Source organism: Cardiocondyla obscurior, linkage group LG04, assembly GCF_019399895.1.
Source record: "Cardiocondyla obscurior isolate alpha-2009 linkage group LG04, Cobs3.1, whole genome shotgun sequence".
Lineage (NCBI taxonomy): Eukaryota > Metazoa > Arthropoda > Insecta > Hymenoptera > Formicidae > Cardiocondyla > Cardiocondyla obscurior.
This window is the reverse complement of record NC_091867.1, coordinates 4,817,752-4,837,270: the sequence shown is the minus strand read 5'-3', so window position 1 is coordinate 4,837,270 and position 19,519 is coordinate 4,817,752. Positions and strand designations below refer to the sequence as shown.

The 19,519-nt window shown below is 40.6% G+C and overlaps 1 protein-coding gene across 5 annotated transcripts in view; it reads right to left on the bottom strand.

The window, feature by feature from the left end:
• The window catches only part of Kek5 (kekkon 5), a 188,598-nt gene that overhangs the window by 75,758 nt on the left and 93,321 nt on the right, over positions 1–19,519 (bottom strand). For all 5 annotated transcript variants that reach the window (XR_011545579.1, XM_070654836.1, XM_070654835.1 and 2 more), the window contains one exon: positions 4,853–4,891. The gene's annotated coding sequence lies outside the window, so the exon portion shown is untranslated. The remainder of the gene's footprint in view (positions 1–4,852; positions 4,892–19,519) is intronic.

Below are 19,519 nucleotides of genomic sequence, written 5' to 3'. Positions count from 1 at the left end.
TTTTATGAGAGAATTATTGCACGCGGAACGCAAAATGTTGTTTTGCATGCCACCGCATACGTACGAGCGCGTCACGGAATTGACAATAATAAAATTTGCTCATGAGTGAAATATCGAAACAAGTGAAACACTGAAATGTCAGTGTGCTATCGTCGCGCTATATTTCGATTTAGTTTTCATTTTCAGACATGATTAGAATGATGAAACAAGAAAAATCTCATAAAAAGTTGTACGCGTAGACGATTAAAAGTACATTAATTCTCGTAATCAGTTTTGTTGATAAAACACAGCTGGAATGAGTTAGGCGAAAGATTTTAAGTATGATCGATGGTAGCGTGTAATTCCCGTCGATTCTTAAAATATAGTCGTTATTCTTTATCAGGTGACGCTTGGATTTTCTCGAAATAATCGTTAAGCTTTTAAACGTTGCGCTAAATTTAATACAAGTCGACACGTGGAAGCTCTGGAAGATCTAAATAATAATTAAAAAAAATAAAAAACTAATATTTCTTTTATGTCGAAGCGTCAAATATTTTCTTCGTTTAATTAAGTTTTCGGGTTTATGCAGAATATAAGAAGAAAGTTTTTATTAAATATCAGACTTTTAAAGATCCCGCGCGATAATTAATATCGAAGGATTAATATTGATAATTATTAAAGAACTTTGTTAGTATCGCCGATAATTTAATTAAGAAACCTGATTAACAGGTTTTGCGCGAACGTGTTATAATGTTTACACAAGAGAGGCGATATGATATCGCGAAGGAGAGCCCGCGTCTTGCTTTTCTTCCCGACATATCGCATGACGCGTGCGTTGATGGAACATCGTGCAATCGTCGATGAGTCTCAGGCGCACGACTCGTATTACAAGTGCATAGATAGAGGGGCCACGAAGAAATTTCGATGAGACTCGAAGGCGTCGGTAGCAGACAATAACTTGCGATCGGAAAGTCGACTGCTCTTGCCGCGTGCTGCTCGATATTCACGCGAAATAGAACGCACCGCGGTGGGTGCAATCGTTTCAGCGGCATTTCGCATCTCCAGAATTCAATATCGAAGGCTGACTATCTACGCCGGCGGGCCGACAAAGTGGATGATAAAAAAAAAAAAAAAAAAAGAGAGAGAGAGAGAGAGCGTGAGTATGGGGACGTTTGAGATCCCATCGCGATGGGCATTGCGCAAAGTGTCGATTTCAAAACCGTGATGGCAATCTGACCGATAATTGGACCGACGTCACACAGCGCTTTATATCGTACTAAGGGCTCTTTTTTTCTGCAATCATCTTGCGGTTGTTTTCTATCTGTCGGCAATATCACCTATGCACACAGCTATTACGAATCGATCGTAATGGCTAATTTTAACGCTTTGCGGGGAAGTCGGTGGTCACGCAAACCGCAGACGTCAGTAATTCGAGTAGCTTGTCAAGATATGATGCATCTCCAAATTTACATTCGCAAATCCTGTCTATCCAACCTTGTTAATTTTTTAACTACTGTCTTTAGTTACATTTTATGCTAATCTGTTTGCTTGATAAAAGGTACAAAAATATTGTAGGAAATTAAGAAAAAAAAAAAAAAGTGGCAGCAAACATTAGACGCGTTCAATATTGACATGCATCAAAATATGTCATAAATGAGAGAAAATTCACAATATTGTACTTCAAATATTCTCGACCAATATCGATATTGCAGATTTGCGTTGCAAAATTTTATCACAATCACTTGTTACATGCTGTATTTTATGAACAAATATGAAACAGTAAATAACAATGCGATAAATATCATTTAAGTGATAAATCGACCTGCATGGGAAAATTTTTTTAGTTTTATTTAAAACAAATGAGATCATTATCGATTTATTCTCTTTCTTCCGATTTTGTCATTTTAATTCTTTATTTTATTAAATTGCAGTTGAAAAATGTATAATCTTTGCTTGCAGTATTAAATAAATATAAGAATAGTTTAAATGAGGAACTTTGTTTGTATAATTGATGATTTCATCATATGAAAGTGCGCAAATATCAACGGTATATTTGAAGTTCAAGATTGGATATGTGCTTATTTTATCGCTATGATATATTTTCGTCATAAAAGAAAATATTAATATTTGGCCAACAATAAAAGAACAAGTCTGATACATAACAATTTGTCTTCAGAAAATTATGTACATCATAATTACGAATTAAACTACAATTACAGATCTTATAACTAAATTAAATTTATTTTTGCGTTATTCATAATTTAAAATAATCAAATCAAATAACTATGTATACGAGCTCTCTCTCTTCCTTTCATTTTACAATCGATAAACATAATGTAATTCTATGTTTTCGGATCAATTATCAAATTCAATTCTGTAAAAGAGTATAAAGCGCGATATATACATCTCTAATTTTGTATGGTAATAATAATAATTCACTAATTTTAATTATTAACATCGCATTACATTTGCCAAACTGTTAACTGCGGAACCAGTTATTGTTCTCAACGAATAACGTAGGAAACGCATAAGCATATTTTCAAAAAGAAAGCTTATTTTATATATAATCGGAAGAAAAGATCAAATATAAGGAGGAAATCTCATTTCTTATTGACTCATTGATGTTTGCGATGTACCGGCCTTATCTTTGTTGGCCCGATATGTAAGGTTGGTTTAGTCGATTCCATGTCTCGACGAATGTATATCGGAGGGATGCAATTTTACGTTTCTTGCCGGGAACAAAAGCCGCCATCGACCCCCCTCGGCGATATTCTTTCCAACCTCGCAAGCGAAGGGAAGTACCCACGAGATGAACTTTCCGTTATAATAGAGCCGTTGAAAGGGTTCGGACGGACTGTGACAACAAGTGGTGTCGTAACGAGCTTTTTATAGGAACCGCGCGTGTATGTATGTGTGCGTCAGTCATCTTTCTCGTGTATAAAAACGTGACTTTCTCGAGCGTGTGCTTAGCGAGCTGACTCGCACCTCCTTGACCCGCGAAAACAGCTTTTGGCATTGTTTACCATCGGGCCGTACAGCGAGTCGACTTGTCGCGCATAGCGGACGGTAAATTGGGTTATCACCGCGAGATCGGGCAAAGTATTAACAACTCTTTCGAGCAAGAAAGCTAATAGTCGAGCTTCACGATAATCGCCATCATTAGTGTGCGAACTCGCCCTCATAGCCACCAGATATTGCGGTTTTTTGTTGAAAAATAATCGAAAATGTTTCCGTACAAATAATCTTCGCGCAAATAGTTTTCGTCTAAGCGCGTAACGTTGAATTGTGCAGCATGACATTTTCTTTCTATAACCATGCGTTTTGTAAAAATAAGTTAAAGTTCTTTTTTTATTACCATTTTCTTCTTTCTTTTTTTTAGGAACATTATTATATGTATGTATGAAGGATTAAGATTACTGAGTAATAATCGTAACTGTATTGCAATTACATGAAAATAAATGAGCTCTTCTAGATAAGAGCATTCGTAAATGCGGGCTTGTAACCCGCTTTTGATTCGTTAATCAATAAATGATCATACAGGGTAATTTAATTTCCCATTCGCAGTAATAACGAGATATCTGACCATTTATTGATTAACGAATCCGAACCAACATTTTCAGCCCAATTTTCTTGCTTTATTGATAAAGAGTATCATCGCGCAGATATATTCCAATGAAAAAAAAATACGTAGCACAAAGGTGAAATTTATTCTTATCTTTACACAACAAAATTCGAGATAAGAACCTAAAATGTGCGTGTGAACGTTATCGCGTCAGCATGCCCTATCTATTATATAATGTTAAACTGTGCGTATATGTGCAGACATTTTAGAATTGCAAATTTTAAATACAAACAAAATCATAAAATAAAACACGGAAAGCCGAAGCGGGAGCTAATAGTTATTCCGTTCAAACGAACCCGCGTGTTTCAACGATATTTTCTCTCTCGCGGCTGCGGAGAACATATTTCTACGTGCGCACAAATGTGCATGCACATTTGTTGTATATTGACGTTCTAAAAGTTGCATTTCAATTACATGTTGCCGGAAAACAGACAATTTAATTAAATCACCAGCGCCGTGGTTGTTTTGCTGATGCGCGATACCATCGCGATGTATCGCAAGGTATAATTTCGCGGGATGGACAGATGAATTCTTTTACGCGGAACGGGAATATTTTCGCGAAACCAAGCGCCCCGGATTCTCGCGGGCGAGAAACACGAGTTAACAATCCGAGCGGTATGGATCATCATCTACGTCCATCACGATAGGAACCTGCGACAGTGTAAGGGCACCAAGGGTGACAATCAAAGTTAGGCCGGATATCGACGACCGCTCCATAAATAAGCTCTTTTTTTTTCTTTTTTTTTTTACGCCGTATGGGTGACGGCGATTGCTTTCGGCACTTTATCGGATATATTGTCTGGCAGCATGCGGGCACCGAACCGACAAATCCGACTGAGAAATGACATTTGAATTATTCGCATTCGATATTTCGCCCCTTTTTTCCTTTCCGAGGGCACCGTGACCCTTGCCGCAAGGAAATTACATTTTGCCAAACAACGAAAATATTCCCCGGGACAAATAGGGCCCGTCACGTTGAGCGGTTTACATTGACGACAACACGAGCATATAACGTCATAAAGAAGAATTGCATTTCAATTTTTTTTTGCCCCAACGGAAATCGAAAAGTAAGCGACGTGTGCATATTGCGGCATATTGTGGCAATGCTTCCGATATTATTGTATAGTAATAGTGCACGTAACCACTGCATAACCAATGCTCTTTATCGTAGATTTTATACGGAGGTGTGGAAGGAGGGGGTTATCGTTCTAAAACGTTCTAATAAAGAGTTTCAATTAAACTCTAACGTACCTGTTTGCAGCTCCAGTCAAATATGGCCCAGATAGTCACCTGCAATGCAGAAAGAAAGAAACGTTAGTGAGAGAAAATTAAATAAAAAAAAAAAGAAATTATTCGGAATACATTATTTAAACATTCTCTGCGCAAATTACGAGACGGCATGTTAATTTCGCACTACATCTTTTTGCATTTATATATATAAACACGAAGCACTCTAATTATAATATTTTTGCCAACTCGTCTTCATCAAGCTTACGTATAAAGCTTTCATAATCGCTGAAAAAAAAGGGGGGGAAGGCGAATATTAGCAGAATATCGGATATTTCAGCAAGGAATATTGAGGGTACCATCCTCTCGTAAATATGAGAAAAAACGCATTTCGTTTTACATGCAAATCGCAATTTCAATGCCTCTGAAATGCAAGCTACTGTGATATAGTAATCTATATATGCAATGTCACTGCCTACAGGGTTAAAAAAAAAAAATAAAAAAAAAATACCCTTTTCCTTCTTCCCGGTTTCTTCTAACTGCTATTATCGAAAGAGGATTTTGGTACTTCGGCGACTTTCAGTCAAGAATTTATTATAATCGCATTCTGAACGTCTTAGGGCTGCAAAATACTAGTTCTAAGGAGAGCTGATTGAAACTCTAGGAACATTTGCCTCGTTGCCGAACTTCGAAGCCAATCATCGCAGATAAATCGGATTTCGCAGTTAACGGTTTCCTTAATTACCTCATCCGTTGCCTCAATGGTCTAATGTTTCCGTAATAAAGAGCGCCGTAGTTTCTTGTGACGAGAAATACATCTAATCTGTATTAATGAAGCAATAATAGTTGTCGAAATATAACCTTTTTTTTACCATACTCGAATAATTACGAGAAGCTGGAGTCTTTGCGACCTGCCGATTTCTATTTTATAGATATTTCGTGCGATCAATTTAAAATATCTGCACGTGCGATTACGTTTTGTTTTTTCCTCCCTCAAAATTCAATTCTACATTTTTTTTTTTCTCTCTCTCTCTCTCTCGTACAAATATAGCTTTATACAATGTCGGGCGGTGCGATATTCTATTGCAAGTGGGAAAAGCAGTTCTTCATTGTTATAATCGAGTTCTTGGGGAACTTGGGAGTACCTGCTAACCGTTCGTACATTACTCCGTTCATCGTGTATGCGTGTCGGAAAATAGGTTGGACTTAAATAGCGAGTTCCTCGCTTTCTACACCCCGGCGGTTTTGCATGCACGCCCATGCAAATTTTAAAATCTGTATTTCAGAATGAACGTGCCAACACCCGAAATGGCGCTTTATAACAGCGAGGAATATCCAGTTGATACGCGGTGTACTTTGCGTAATTACGAAACCCGTGTACCAGCGACGCGTGGAAATTCGCCGCTTTACATAATGGAGCGTTAATTCGGTAACCGAGTACCGCACGCACCGGTTTTACAAACTTAGGAGACGGGGGGGAAAATTCCGAGAGGGAAAGGGGACTAAAAAAAACGGGGGCAAAGAGGGATAATTGCGTTTGTAATAGGAATGTTCGTACCACCGTTTGATAATTCGCTCAAATGGAACAAATGGACGCGAGAAACGTAAATTAATCCGCGCTTCGTGGCAATAGTCGTGAGAAATTGCGACGCTATCCATTATGGCAGAAGTCCGCCAGCGCGTTGGCGAATTTTGTGGAGATTCTAGGCAGTTTTCGGAGAGAAATGCTGCTTAGAGCTGCCGCCGCGATACGGAAAACGTGCTCTATCGCGTGCTTCTCCCGCATTTTCAAATCCGCCCGCTTGCGTGCGCGTTTTCCGTAAATGACAGACAACGGTGACACGTGTATTTTAGGATTAGCGTTCTCGCGTGCGGCACTCTGTCTCCGCCAGCGAGGAGAAGAACGTAAGCTCTCGTGGCACATATTCCGACACGTACGGTTTCCTTCGTTGACCGCAATAAGGACGCGCCGTCATATCTCGAGGAATGTATAAAAAAAGTCAGGATTCGACAACCACATTTTACAAACCGAGTGATTATTGTCTAAGTGGACCGGGTTTGTAGAAGCAAATCCTGATCGTCAATCGTGATGGCTTACAGACAGATGATGGAAGTTATATAATTATGTTCAGAACTCAAATGTCATTATATACATATATATGTATATCTATATTACAAGGAATGAAGTTTGTAGCCAAGTAGAGATCGAAATACCCCAACGTCGCTAGCAGAATAGCTAATTACTTCTACGGCAAGAACGAACATGCATATTCAAGCTAGATCGCGATCTCCTTAACATAAAATTATATATAGCGCATAAATAGGATCTTAAACGGAAAGAAAAAAAAAAAGAAAAAGTTATAAAAGAGAGAAAAATAAAGTAAGAAAGAAAGAGAAATAGAATTAGATCGACGATAGATATCTGTATAATTTAAACTGATGTGCGTAATTAATTGTTTACAATCGATCAACTTGGTCTAAATCTCGGCAGTTTCGAACGTAATCGCGGCAAAATAAATGGCAGAGCAAACTGGAGCGCGAAGTAGAGACGGCTTGAGTAACGTACTTTGAAAAGAATATATCAATAATTTGCCAAAAAAAATTTTAAATCGGCAAATAAAAAGAGGATTACACGATATATAAGAGAAACAGGTTCTCCTTTTAGATTAAGAAATAACAGCCCGAAAAGTCACTCGGAATAAGATTTACAATGCTCATTCTCTATTCCCGTGCATTACTGCAATTCTCTCTTGTCACGGTGCAAGAATATGCAAAAGTAACTTCTACCTTCTACGGCGCGATAAGCTTCTTCTGCGCGGGCGTCCCGGACGCCCCCGCCGGAAGTATGCTATTTCGGGAAAAGTGTGCGTCTCTCGCGGTCACCTCCGCAACGTTGCAACGTGCAAATTCGCTTCTCGCGCAACAGCACGTCGGCGGCGAATGTAACGTCGAGAATGTCGAATGTAATAAGGAGTCGCTATGCGGAATCCCGCAGCTCGCGAGTAATCGGAGACACGCGTTCGCAGAAATGCTCGAGAATTGTCTACCTGCCTAACCAGCGTGGGCCGCAGGGCCCAATTTCGTCTCCCCTAGCTCGGAATGTCGATCACGCCTTGCGCTCGTCCGACACGCCTGCGCGAATAGTTTGCACAATGCAGTTCGTAGTCTCGAAACTACGGATTGCAAAGTGATATTTATTATCCCCGTCTTCTCCTACCTTGCCGCTCCACCGGAATTGCAGTGGCGCGTGTATGCGCCGCCACGGGGAATCGATGTCTTTCGTTTTGCTCCGCGGCACGACGCCTTTGAAAAGATGTGCCCGAGTTTCTAGATCGTATCTGCCAGGCGCCCTACCATTGCCGGCCTATATTTTGCACCGCGCAAGATTGATATCTTAATTAACGGTTACACGAAAATCTCGTGCCCCTCTCTATTAACCGAGAGCTCGGTCAAGCAAATTTCCGCTACGAGAAATTCCGTCTCAACTCATTAAAAAATCAAAAAATATTATTTACCCGTATTATATGCCTATATTCATTTTTAATAGTACTACTATTAATAACACTAAACAGCGAAGTATTGAAAAGGTTAATCTGTAAAATGTTGTATTAATTTAAGAGAAGATGATTACTTTTAAACACCGGAATAATTAAAAATCACCCAGCAAATTCTGCTAATATTAATTTCCGATCCGAGCCCGCTTTGAATTTTATGTATTTAAATACGTACGTGTTGATATTAATTTAATCACGATACCGGCAATGTTTATAAAGCTGAGGTCTACGACGGGTAAAGCTCTCATGTAGAGAGATTAATAATTTTCATCGTGGATCGTTGAGTCACCTCACCTGATTAAACGCCCCGCGATATGCTGAGTAATCGATTACACGGAATGTCATTAACTTGCAAAACCTCGCTATGGTTCTCGGCAATCGTGCATGGATCTATCGTGACGCAGCGCGCGGTGTCATCTTTTATGACGTAATTATGGAGAAGTAATAATACGTTTTCTTACGCCGGGCTCTGCCCGGTTGCAATAATTTAATTCGAATAATGGTTCGGTCGCTCAGATCGTGGCGCACAGTCTTGACGACCGCAATGCCGTTTAATGGCAGTGTCGTTACACAGCCCAGCTTTATTACTGCACACCCACGTTGTTACAGCCCATTGAATTTTCATGAACATGTTACGAATATAACGGGGGGAGAGGGTGATGTGTTGAGGTTGCTTCGGTCTTATTGCCGCGAGACACAAAGCAGGAGGCATTAATATCGTTAAAAATGCCACCGCGACGGTACGTTTATCGGCTTATCACGATGTGCCATATCGCAGCCCGTCTTCGTCCCGTTTGACAGAGCCTATTTACACTTGCATAAGCACCATACATCGCACTTAGACCTCCTAACGCGGAACGTTACGGAACGTTGATAATCCTAACCGTATTAGATAATCGATCGAGCCGAGTACGATTAGCTCATAAAGTCATATAACGCTCTCGAGATCACCTAGCACTTCATCATTCGCTTCTGTCCTTCTGTACGCGTGAATTCGCTTAATGCCCGACCAGTGAGAAGTTACGGGGAAATAATCGAGCTGTAACTAGTGCAAATACGCGCGCGTGCGTGCGGCAAAGAGGTGAGAAGCCCCAGATCGGTATTCGGATATAACCGGAAGTCCTTTAAATCGAATTATATCACGGGCGGGTCGCATCGCGAGCAGCGTACAAATGATTTGATTTCAATTCTGAATATCGGAACAACGGGACGCGTCCGTGTGTGGCGCAAACTTCAAAGAAAGATTCGCGAATAATCCTATTATCGGTTTGTCTCTGTGCGGCGGTGAAAGAACGATTTTATACGTGCCGCGCATTTGATTTGCTTTATACCGGGTATTTATTTTTCACCTTAATATGTGTATGCCTTCCTGACGCTGCGCGGCGAATTAAATGGAAATGGGAGGAAAACAAAAGAGAAACGAGAGAAATGTAATATTGCGCAATGTAATATTATGATGATACTTATCTTCCGGTGCGAGGATAAATCGCCGTTATGTAAAGAGCGACCTTACTCGAAGGGACTCTTACGCGATCCGTGCTATCAATTTACCACTATCTTGCGCAACGGTATACGCCAATGGTGAGATACAACGCCATTTTAAAGAGCAAATGCGTGTCGTTGGTGCAATATTAATAATAATAAAATTTAAGTAGCCTAAAGTCATCCGGTCGAAACATTAACCCGGCATCCAAGAAAATAGGAAAATATCCATTCTTTCTGTACACCTCGCCGCGCCCGTATAACATAAAAAACCAACTAAAGCTAGGCGAGCTCGTATGATTACTTGGTTCGTTTCCGACGGTATTCCACCTACTTTCCGAGCTCGAATTCGTAGCGCCGAGCCAGCAGGCAATTCTTGACTCCGCTATCTCCCAACGGCGAAATACTTAATCAAAGGAGAGCAGAGGCCGAACTTAGAGCCAAACAGAATGTGAATATCACCAAAGGCAGCAATTGGGGGAGAATGATGAAGCGGAGCGTGGACTCGTTGACGCCACTAATCGGACAAAATTGATACCGAACGTGTGCCTAGACCGTACGGTACTTTGAGTTGAGAAGCTCGTAATATTAACCCGGTCCTTTTAACGCGGCCCGGAAGTACTTACAAGCTTCTATCTCTTAATAAAATGCTGAAACCGCGAGGGATCCGCGAATAAGTAACGCTCCTTCGAGATAAATGCGGGCGTGATGCGGGGCCGCTACTTTGTATGCTCTGATGCGAACGTCTTTCCACGTGACGAGGTCAGGACTTACTTCGTCGTTAAGGGAGAACGTGAGTCTTTTGTGACAGAAGAAGAAGGATCGTTACGAAGAGAATGTTACGCCGATGGTTGAACGCCAATTAATGGTACGTCGCGAGACTTTCACGAGTTCGCCCGTTTCTACCGATGGAACGCTTGAAGAGTTACAGCTACGAAACGCATTCGCGATGTGTAAAAGCGAGCGTTAGAAACGTGAATAGTTTCACAAGCGAAAGAAGCGCTTCAACACCTTTGCCAACTTTGGCGGTACTCTTATCAGTTAATTCGTCAAGCGTAACAAATTGGCTGATAATTAACTTAACGCCCGTTTTAAAGATCTCTTTCCGCCTTTGCTGCCGCTTTCGCATAGATTTTTCCAGCTTTCGTAATAATATCGCCTAGTGCTGAACGCCAATGTTTCCCGTCTATCTCGCGATATCACTGCGTCGCTTTAAAGAAAGGTATAACTACCAAACCTAAATAATAGAGAGACGGTTACACGTGTGTGAAACGCACTAGATTCTCTTCTAAAGTCCAGATGCATTCCCCAGGTACCACTTTACATCTTGCTCCGCAGGCTTGTATTAAACATTTACCCTGTAGAGTACGTGTTTGGACCTTTGCACGGACCGCCTTGTGTGCATAGGTTCTCACCCGTATCTTTCTCTCCATCCCTCTTTCCCTCTACCTCTCTTTCGCGTTCTATCATCCTTCCGCTTTTCCGCTATCTCTTCCTTATTCACTATTTGAGTAACGAGATAAATACAAATGTCACGCCCCCGAATATACAAAATTACCTGCATAAGGCTTTTGAGCTTTATAAATTCGAAGCTTTAACGACATCTTAAAATAAAATTAAATCTCACCGATGGAATAATTTGTTTTCTACGCTTTCATTTAAATAGCAGATGTTCAGATACAATAAATTTACTGAAAAGATGAAAATTGAAAAATTATATAATTTCGTTGGTGCTTTCCTCGCATCGCGGTGAAAGAAGCAAGATTGAATCCATATTTTTCTATGCAAAAATCCGTGTAAAGCTGTGTGTAATTTTCTGTATTCGCGAACCACCTCTAGTTAATAATCTGCCGATGTTACGGTACGATAGAAAATGTAAAAGTGTGAAACGGGGTATAAAATTTCTCGAATAGCGGATTTCCTGGCAATTCTATTTTAGAGTGTACGGGACTGTGGACACGAACCTGTCTACGTGGTAACCTTTTAAACTCGTGAATTAGAAATGCCGGTAGCTTGGCATTGGACACAAGTGTACGGCAAATCAGCAAAGATATTTCGCGCAATTTCTTCCGCTGTATTTTCCGAGGCCAATTGCAACCAAGATTGTCGGTGCAAAAAAATGCGTTGTATCTTATTTTCCGCGCACGACGTAGAGAATTAAATAAGTCGAGAGAAAATGAGAATATTTTCCTCGATTGAAGTAATTGGAGCGAATACATAGAACGCGGAAGTGGGTCATCAGTTGAAAGACAAATTAATTAGATGATTAATCAATTCTTCAAATAAAAAAAAATAAAAAAAAAGAACGTTGCCTCAACTGTTTGCAATTCCGTTAATGTATTACTCGAGAAACTTTAATTTAATAATGTAAACTATCATGTGGAAAAATAATGGTAATGGTTACGAGAACGTTGAATACTTTAGCGTTCTAAAAGTAAGGATAGAGGAAGGGTGGTGCGTAGTAATATCATACAAAATGCATCGTGCACCATTTTTGGAAACAATTTCCGTGAGGTTGCGTTTGTTTCAGTAATATTGCACAAGGGGGTTGTTTTGTAGAAATACCGAGCCACGGTTCGTACGGTTCCGTCATTTTACGCGAAGCTATATTATTGGAACCTGTGCAATACAATTTTTCCGTTCGTGCAGATAAAGAGAAAATAAGGTATTAAGAAAAATCGCTATTGCCTATAACCACAAAATGTACTCACAAAGTTAACGATATAAATAACTTAGTTTCAAATATATATAAATTAAAATTATACTGCACTCGTTTTCAAAAATAAAAAATAAAAATAAAAATAAAAACCACAGCAAAAATATTTTTCACACTATTTTAAGATTTTTTTGTCTCTCTCAAAATAAATCAAAGTTAATTCAATGTAAAGATAAATAAGTAATTCGATTGATTTTCCATGGAATATATAATCCGGAAACTTTTTGCGGAACACGATCGGTGCCTTCTTTTACCCAGCTCAGCACTAATCTAACAAGCGCCTTCGAAATTTCGTTTCAAATAGTTTCTCATAATGCAATCGCTCTGATAGCGCTGCATGTACGGCGATGTCGGAACTGACTTCGCTCGCCGTATCTTCGGCAGTGCAGGAGCCTCGATGCAATTTATGTCTCTGCACTTTGCATGGAAGGATATTTCACCCAAAGTTCTTCCGCGACGGGACCGTGTACCTCGCCTGTCCGCTTCTTTGGCATGTATATATAAAACTTTCGTCCAACTTCGGCCCGGTTGCGGAGCATCAATATTTATACATTTATCTGAGATCTCCAAGCTCAGAAAGAACATCAATTCGCAAAACTGGTAGTCTGGCCAACGACTTGTAGCATCTGGCATTTGCCATTTCTTTGATTACCTTATTATACGCTGAATTATTTTACTATCACACATATCTCTGGAAAGATAGCAGGACATTTATTATTATCGCTTAGTATTCCCTTTTTTTTTTAATAGCACGATTCTTACGTCGGTTATTTAATTTTATTCAATAGAATATCGTTGTCCAACGACTTTTACTATTACTCGAATCAACGACTCGTTAACTCAACGTGAAGAATGCGTTGAACAAAGCTGTTAATTTTCAACTTCTCCGGCGATAAAGCACCCTGTGCAAAATTTAACTTGGTAGTTCGAAGTTTATGTACTTCGAAAGCAACATTTGATTTCACACTATACACACAAAGCAGATAAACAGAAAATCGAAATTGGATCAAAGTGCTCTGAAGTTCAATAATTACTTTCGCTCATTCGGGCGCCAGTAACGCGAGAAAGCTAATTCCCTTTACAACTTCTTTTCTCTTAATAGGAATTATTGTAAGTTTTAATTTGTTATATAATTTTATTGTTAAATGCGTATTTTCAAAACCAACAGAAATTGGTAGAAAAATATTTGATTCGCTCCGGGTTTGCGGAGATGCATCTGGCGTTAAGCCAAGCCGTTTATCTCTCATGATAGTAGGTTGATGCGTAATTTTTATTGTTCGCGCGAGAAAAGAAGAAATAAGGAAACGCGAGTCGGAGGAGAATAATGCCAGCAATGAGGAAAGACAGAATTATTGATGTTATCGCTCTCCCCGAGATTAGATTTGTATCGAGACAATAACACATGCCGTATCTCAATTTCTTTCATACACGAACTAATTGATATAATTAAAGAGTTATAAAATAATTATAAGAGATGAATTTAGTTATGACGTGAGTCGCGTAAATCGTGCAACTTAAAAGAGAAACTTTACAAGTTTAAACGCGCGTAAATTAAGAATGAGGGGGAAGGAAAAAAAAGTTACGGGGAGAAAGTTGTATCTCGGTGTATCACATTTTCCTAGGAGACGTCGTTAGAGGATATTCAAATTTTACGCTCTTCGCTTCAACGATTTCTGTAGGGCGCCAGTTCTAGTTGGGTAAGCGCAGCTGGGATGAGAGCGAATAGACGACGCGCACAAACGAATGAAAACGGAAGGAAGCCCGGGAGGAAATACGACCGAAATGTCTTTTTGTGGCGCGAGAGGAGAGGTAGATTACAGAACAGTCTAAATAAAAGAAGCTGATTACCCGCTGCCGTGGGATATTTCGTAGGTCGGTGAACTCTCGATGAATACTTGAAATCGCAGCAGCCTCGTGCGGCCTTTGAGGGACGGAAGGAAGTTGCGGCGTAAGTATCCCTCAAAGGGGTAGTACTAAACCACCTAAAGTTCGAAGCTCGCTTACGATCGAGGACTCGAATCCATATTCCATGCGAGCTTGGTACTCGGGCAAGCAGTTAAACTTGACTGGAACTTGGCGCCGAAATGCGCGCGATAAACGATAAACGGGATCCGTTTCCGCATCAATCGTTGCCGGTAGTTCATCGAATGCTAAATCGCGGGATTCTTACATCTCCTGTAGAGAAACTCAAAACTGTGCGGATTATCTCAGCGTGCTTATCTTGCCGTGCAAATGTTACAGTAATAATTAAAACTTTATCTGTCAGATTGTCCCGGTAAGACGTGCAGACGAGTTTTCTTTTCGTTATGAAACAAAAAATTTATTAACGCGAATAGAGAGATAAAACTTTAACACGACTGTATGTAATCACCATTCCGTGTAATGATTCTGGCTTGCTGCCACAATGATCAAGGTGTCTCTGAACTATACTTTGCGTATCTTGTATCATTTCATTAAGTCGAATTTTGAATTTTATTGGCGTCTCGCTTTTCTAAGATCTTTCGGTGAAATTGCACTTCGAGTATCCTTTGTCTTTTAAAGAATACTTGCGCCGCAGTCAAAATTTATAGCACAAAGTTTGCAGTACAAGAAAAAAAAAAAAAAAAAAAAAAAAAAGAAAAGAAAAAAAAACAGCAATAACACTTTCTAATTTATTCTTACTTTTTTTAAAGTCTACATTGGATATATAAATTTATTCACTTTTTTTTTTTCTATCGAAATTAAAATTACGTTACTATCGCACGTAGTAATTTAGTAGCAATATCGGTTTTACACAACCGGTTATCAGCTTACGTAAGTAGATTATTTTGCATTCCCTATACTTCGTCGCGGAATCAGATCGCGGATCACCGTAATTAATGTTGGCCATTAACAATCGCAATTTGATCCACTGCTTTACCACGTTAGACGTAGCAATGCGAAAAGTTTCGCGGCGGCTTCAAAGAGAACGGTTGTGCAAGTGCGCCTTTGAACGTTATAGGTTGGTGCTAGCACGATAGCGCCGGTTTTACGTTTATGTAAGTGCTGTGCATGGCGCTGGCAGGAATATGCATGCGTTGGCAGAACGTGCGCATACACAGGAAGGCTTAAAAGGGCCGGTCTTCCAAAATTACTAATATTACGTTACTAATGACGTCGCCCCATAGGCGTTGAGCGACGAGCGACCCGACTTTCTTTAATGTACAAGTTGAAACGGTGTTTACACGGTAACGCAATGAAACGCATCGGGAGGGTAAGTCGAGTTGCAAGGCTTTCCGCGAATTAACTAAAGCATTCAACAGCGTTATCGTGTGTAAAAGAACGCTTTATCATGGATAACGTTGAAACAAATTCTCATTATCCCGCGAATAGCCTTTTCTAATCGAGGCGGCAATGGCGAAAGAACACTTTCGCACGAGTTCACGATACCGGCGTACCTAAAGCGCGAATCAAAATTAATAATATTCACAGAGGAGAGATATATTACACGTGACGCGACAGGTTTTTTAAGTTATTTGCACCGGGGTTATCTGCGGGGAGAGAGGAAAAAAAAATATCACACGTTTACAAAGCGTTGGTAATTTGACGTAAGCCCAACGCGTTAGAATCGTATTGCCTACGATTTGAATGTCCGTTTGCTACCGTATTTACATATACCATGTTTTTGCAAAATGATACGGTTCTACTCAGCGTTTCAGAGCGATTTTATTCCGCGGAATTTTCCCCGGGACAGGCCGCGTGAATATACGTTCTCTACCTCCAAATTCACCATCGTGAGTAGCATACACATTTCGCAAATTTGAACTGACACGTGCAATGCGCTACATGTCCGTACGTACATACGTATGTATACGTGCCTTCATAGCGAGCCGCAAGATGCGCCCGTCTGTCTATGGATTTTCACGAAAACGCTAACTACTTTGCACGAAATTCTTTAACGTAAATTACACGCAATTTGCTTAATATTACATAATTATTTATATCGCATGCATTTAAACGCCGTAGATATAGATAAAGAGAATTCTACGAGAGCTACGGTTCCGTGTAAGAATTGATTTCTATTCAAGACAAAGGTATGGTTCGCAGCCGTAGGTTACGTAGAATAACGTCGAGCGATTCAAAATCTACATGCGGCTCAAGTGGCGGCCGGGGGAGTACAAAAGAAAGTTGCAAGGAAACGCGGGAGGAAATGGATGAACGGCCGGGCGATCGTGCTTTATCGCGCGCCGCGGGACTGTTCTATTTCACTCCCGATAACGATAAAATGCCTGTTCCGGGATATTCAGTCAGTCCGATGATCCATCATTCGGCGCGTTCGAGCGCACGTCGCAACATGCAATGTCCGCGCGCAATGGTGTACACCCGGTTGAATGCGGCATGGAAGCTGAATCGAGTGGAAGCCCGAGGAGGCCTCTCTAGCCGCAGGTTGGTTTTGCTGATGTTGCTTGGCCCTCGTTGCCGCCGTGCTAGCCGTCGTCGTCCGTCGGTCTGATACCAGCCACGTCTCGGCCCGAATACAACGCATAGAAACGCGGTCGAGTTACGTATAGCCGGACCGGGTCGGCTCGTTTATCACCACCTTCCCGTGATGAAGCTGTTGGGTTAGCCGAGCCCCTCTGCATAAGCAAACCGACCGCCTTATCTCGAATCGTATAATGTCTTGTTAGGCTTTGCCCGCGCGACTATGGCCGGAGCTCGTGGATATTTTGGACGAAAATCGTTTCTTAAGCGAGAGAAAAATAAATTGGCAAAAACGTTATTTCTAAATGACAGAAGTTCGAGCCAAAAGATCGTAATTGAGATTTTGTTCAAACTAAACGCCACTAGATAAGAAGTAATCTCTGAAAGAGAAGGGGAGAGAGAGAGAGAGAGAGAAAAAGAGAGTTCCGAGAATAAAATTTACATTTCAAATGCTACTTAAAGCTCTATTTATCTCTTACAGTTTTTACGTAGAAAAATCTATATGTTTTCTGTTAAAAGTATTATTTAATATTTAACGTTTCGTTAATAATGAATTTTCCTTATTATCTGTGATGAGAAAAATTTAGATTTTAAATGCTCATCATATAAAAATTTAAGCGTTGTCCCGATGCTATTTTTTAACGTCACAATTTTAACTTATATTGAAGATTGATATATATATATATCGTATGATATCATCGATTTCTTAACCGACTTGTGTTATCTATGTGGTTGATCAATAACGTGTGCAAAATCCAGTCGACAGTCAGAGAAACGACACGCGAAATTGGCCATATTTCAATACTTTCACACAATACAAGAGCGAAGTATGCAATTCGGATAGGTGCAACATTAAAATTGTTATTCTTGAAATATTGACGTGTTATCGCGACTCTGATAAATTCCAATACGCAGCGAGAGAAAAGACAAAAAAAAAAAAGACATTAATAAAAATATATAGAATTTTTTCTACGTTTTTTTCTCGTTCTGTCGCGTACGCTATAACAAGTTAAAGTACCGAACCGGCTAATATTCACGGTTGCTCCATTTTGCCGACTCGAATAATTTAGAGTAAAATCAGAAACGTTGCGCGCTGCATACTATTTATAAGCCAGAATCACTATCAAACTTTTTATCGGTCGCGTTTTCGCCGTGGTTTCCCGTGTGACTATCTACGGTCACGCGTACTTCGACGGTTACACAAGAGGTAAGCTTGACACGCCGTTGCAAAATTGTTCGCCGAAACTTTATAGTAATTATTTCTAAATCAAGGCGGCAACCAGAGGCAACGGTAGTCCGCGAGCAAGTAATGCCGGAGAAAGTTCGTAGAAATAGCGGTTACGCCGAGCATGCAACCATAGACTTTCCAAAAACAAAACAAAAAAGAAAGAAAAAGAAAAAAAAAATTAGGGCTGGAAAGCTTCTCGAGGGAGCACCTCCTCATGCAGCTGCCGTTATCGCGCCCTTCTTTTTCTCAGGCCTCGCATTCGCACATGGCGCGGTTGGTGCCTAGCATTACGGAAACTCTGGCCACCACACGCACCAACGACCACTAAGGCTATCACGAGATAAATTAAAGCTTGCGGAAAGAATTGTGGCTGCTTCCAGTATTCTGGGGGGGAAGGAGGGAAAAAAAACAGGCAAAAATACCGCGACTGAGCGCTACGTGTGCTTTTTCGCGTGTGTTGTTTTAGGCAAAGCCGTTGCGCGCATTGCGACTTGTCACGGCCACGAAAAATAACGCGTCGTAAACCCGTGTGGAAAACATTAATCACGGCCATGCCTTTATGAAGATTTATTAGCCTTGTCAATTTTCATGTGCAAGCATTATCGAAAGCGTAATTAATATTGGCTCAATTTTCGCGATTACAAGAGCAATGCGGCAAACGACGGCAAATTATATTACTTTTGTTTCACGCAAAGCTTTATAATACCGACAGCCTTTAAAAATTCAGTCAATTTCTGTCGTTAAATTCAGGTGAAGTTTTATTTCGACGCTACTGCGATACCTCTTTGGCACCTCTAGTTTCCGGTTTCTACAAATGCGAGAGGCGCAAGTACAAAGTGCACAGCGGATGTTGCACCAGACGTATTTATCTGTTACACGAAATCGCGTATGCACACACGTTACGTTAGACGTCAGAGGAACATAGTACATTCTAACGAATCGCTTTGTGCGTTCGACTACTTTCCTATTTTCACTTGCCGCGAGTATCAGAGCGGATTGTGTACGACGTCGTTACGTTATACACTTGACGAAAGTTTCAGTCCGACATACGTATAGCCGGTGAATTCCTAATCTTATACACCTGCAGCGCGCCCATAACTTTTCCGTCCGATCAATTCTCGATAGCAGAGCGAAACGAAAACAGAACTCCCGGGCCGATGAGCATCTGGGAAAAATTCACTTTACCTCCCCCCCCTCCCTCCGCCCTCATGCACCGCCCGCAGAGATTTATGGTCGCGCACTCGGAATTTAAGGAACGCCGGCTAAAGGGC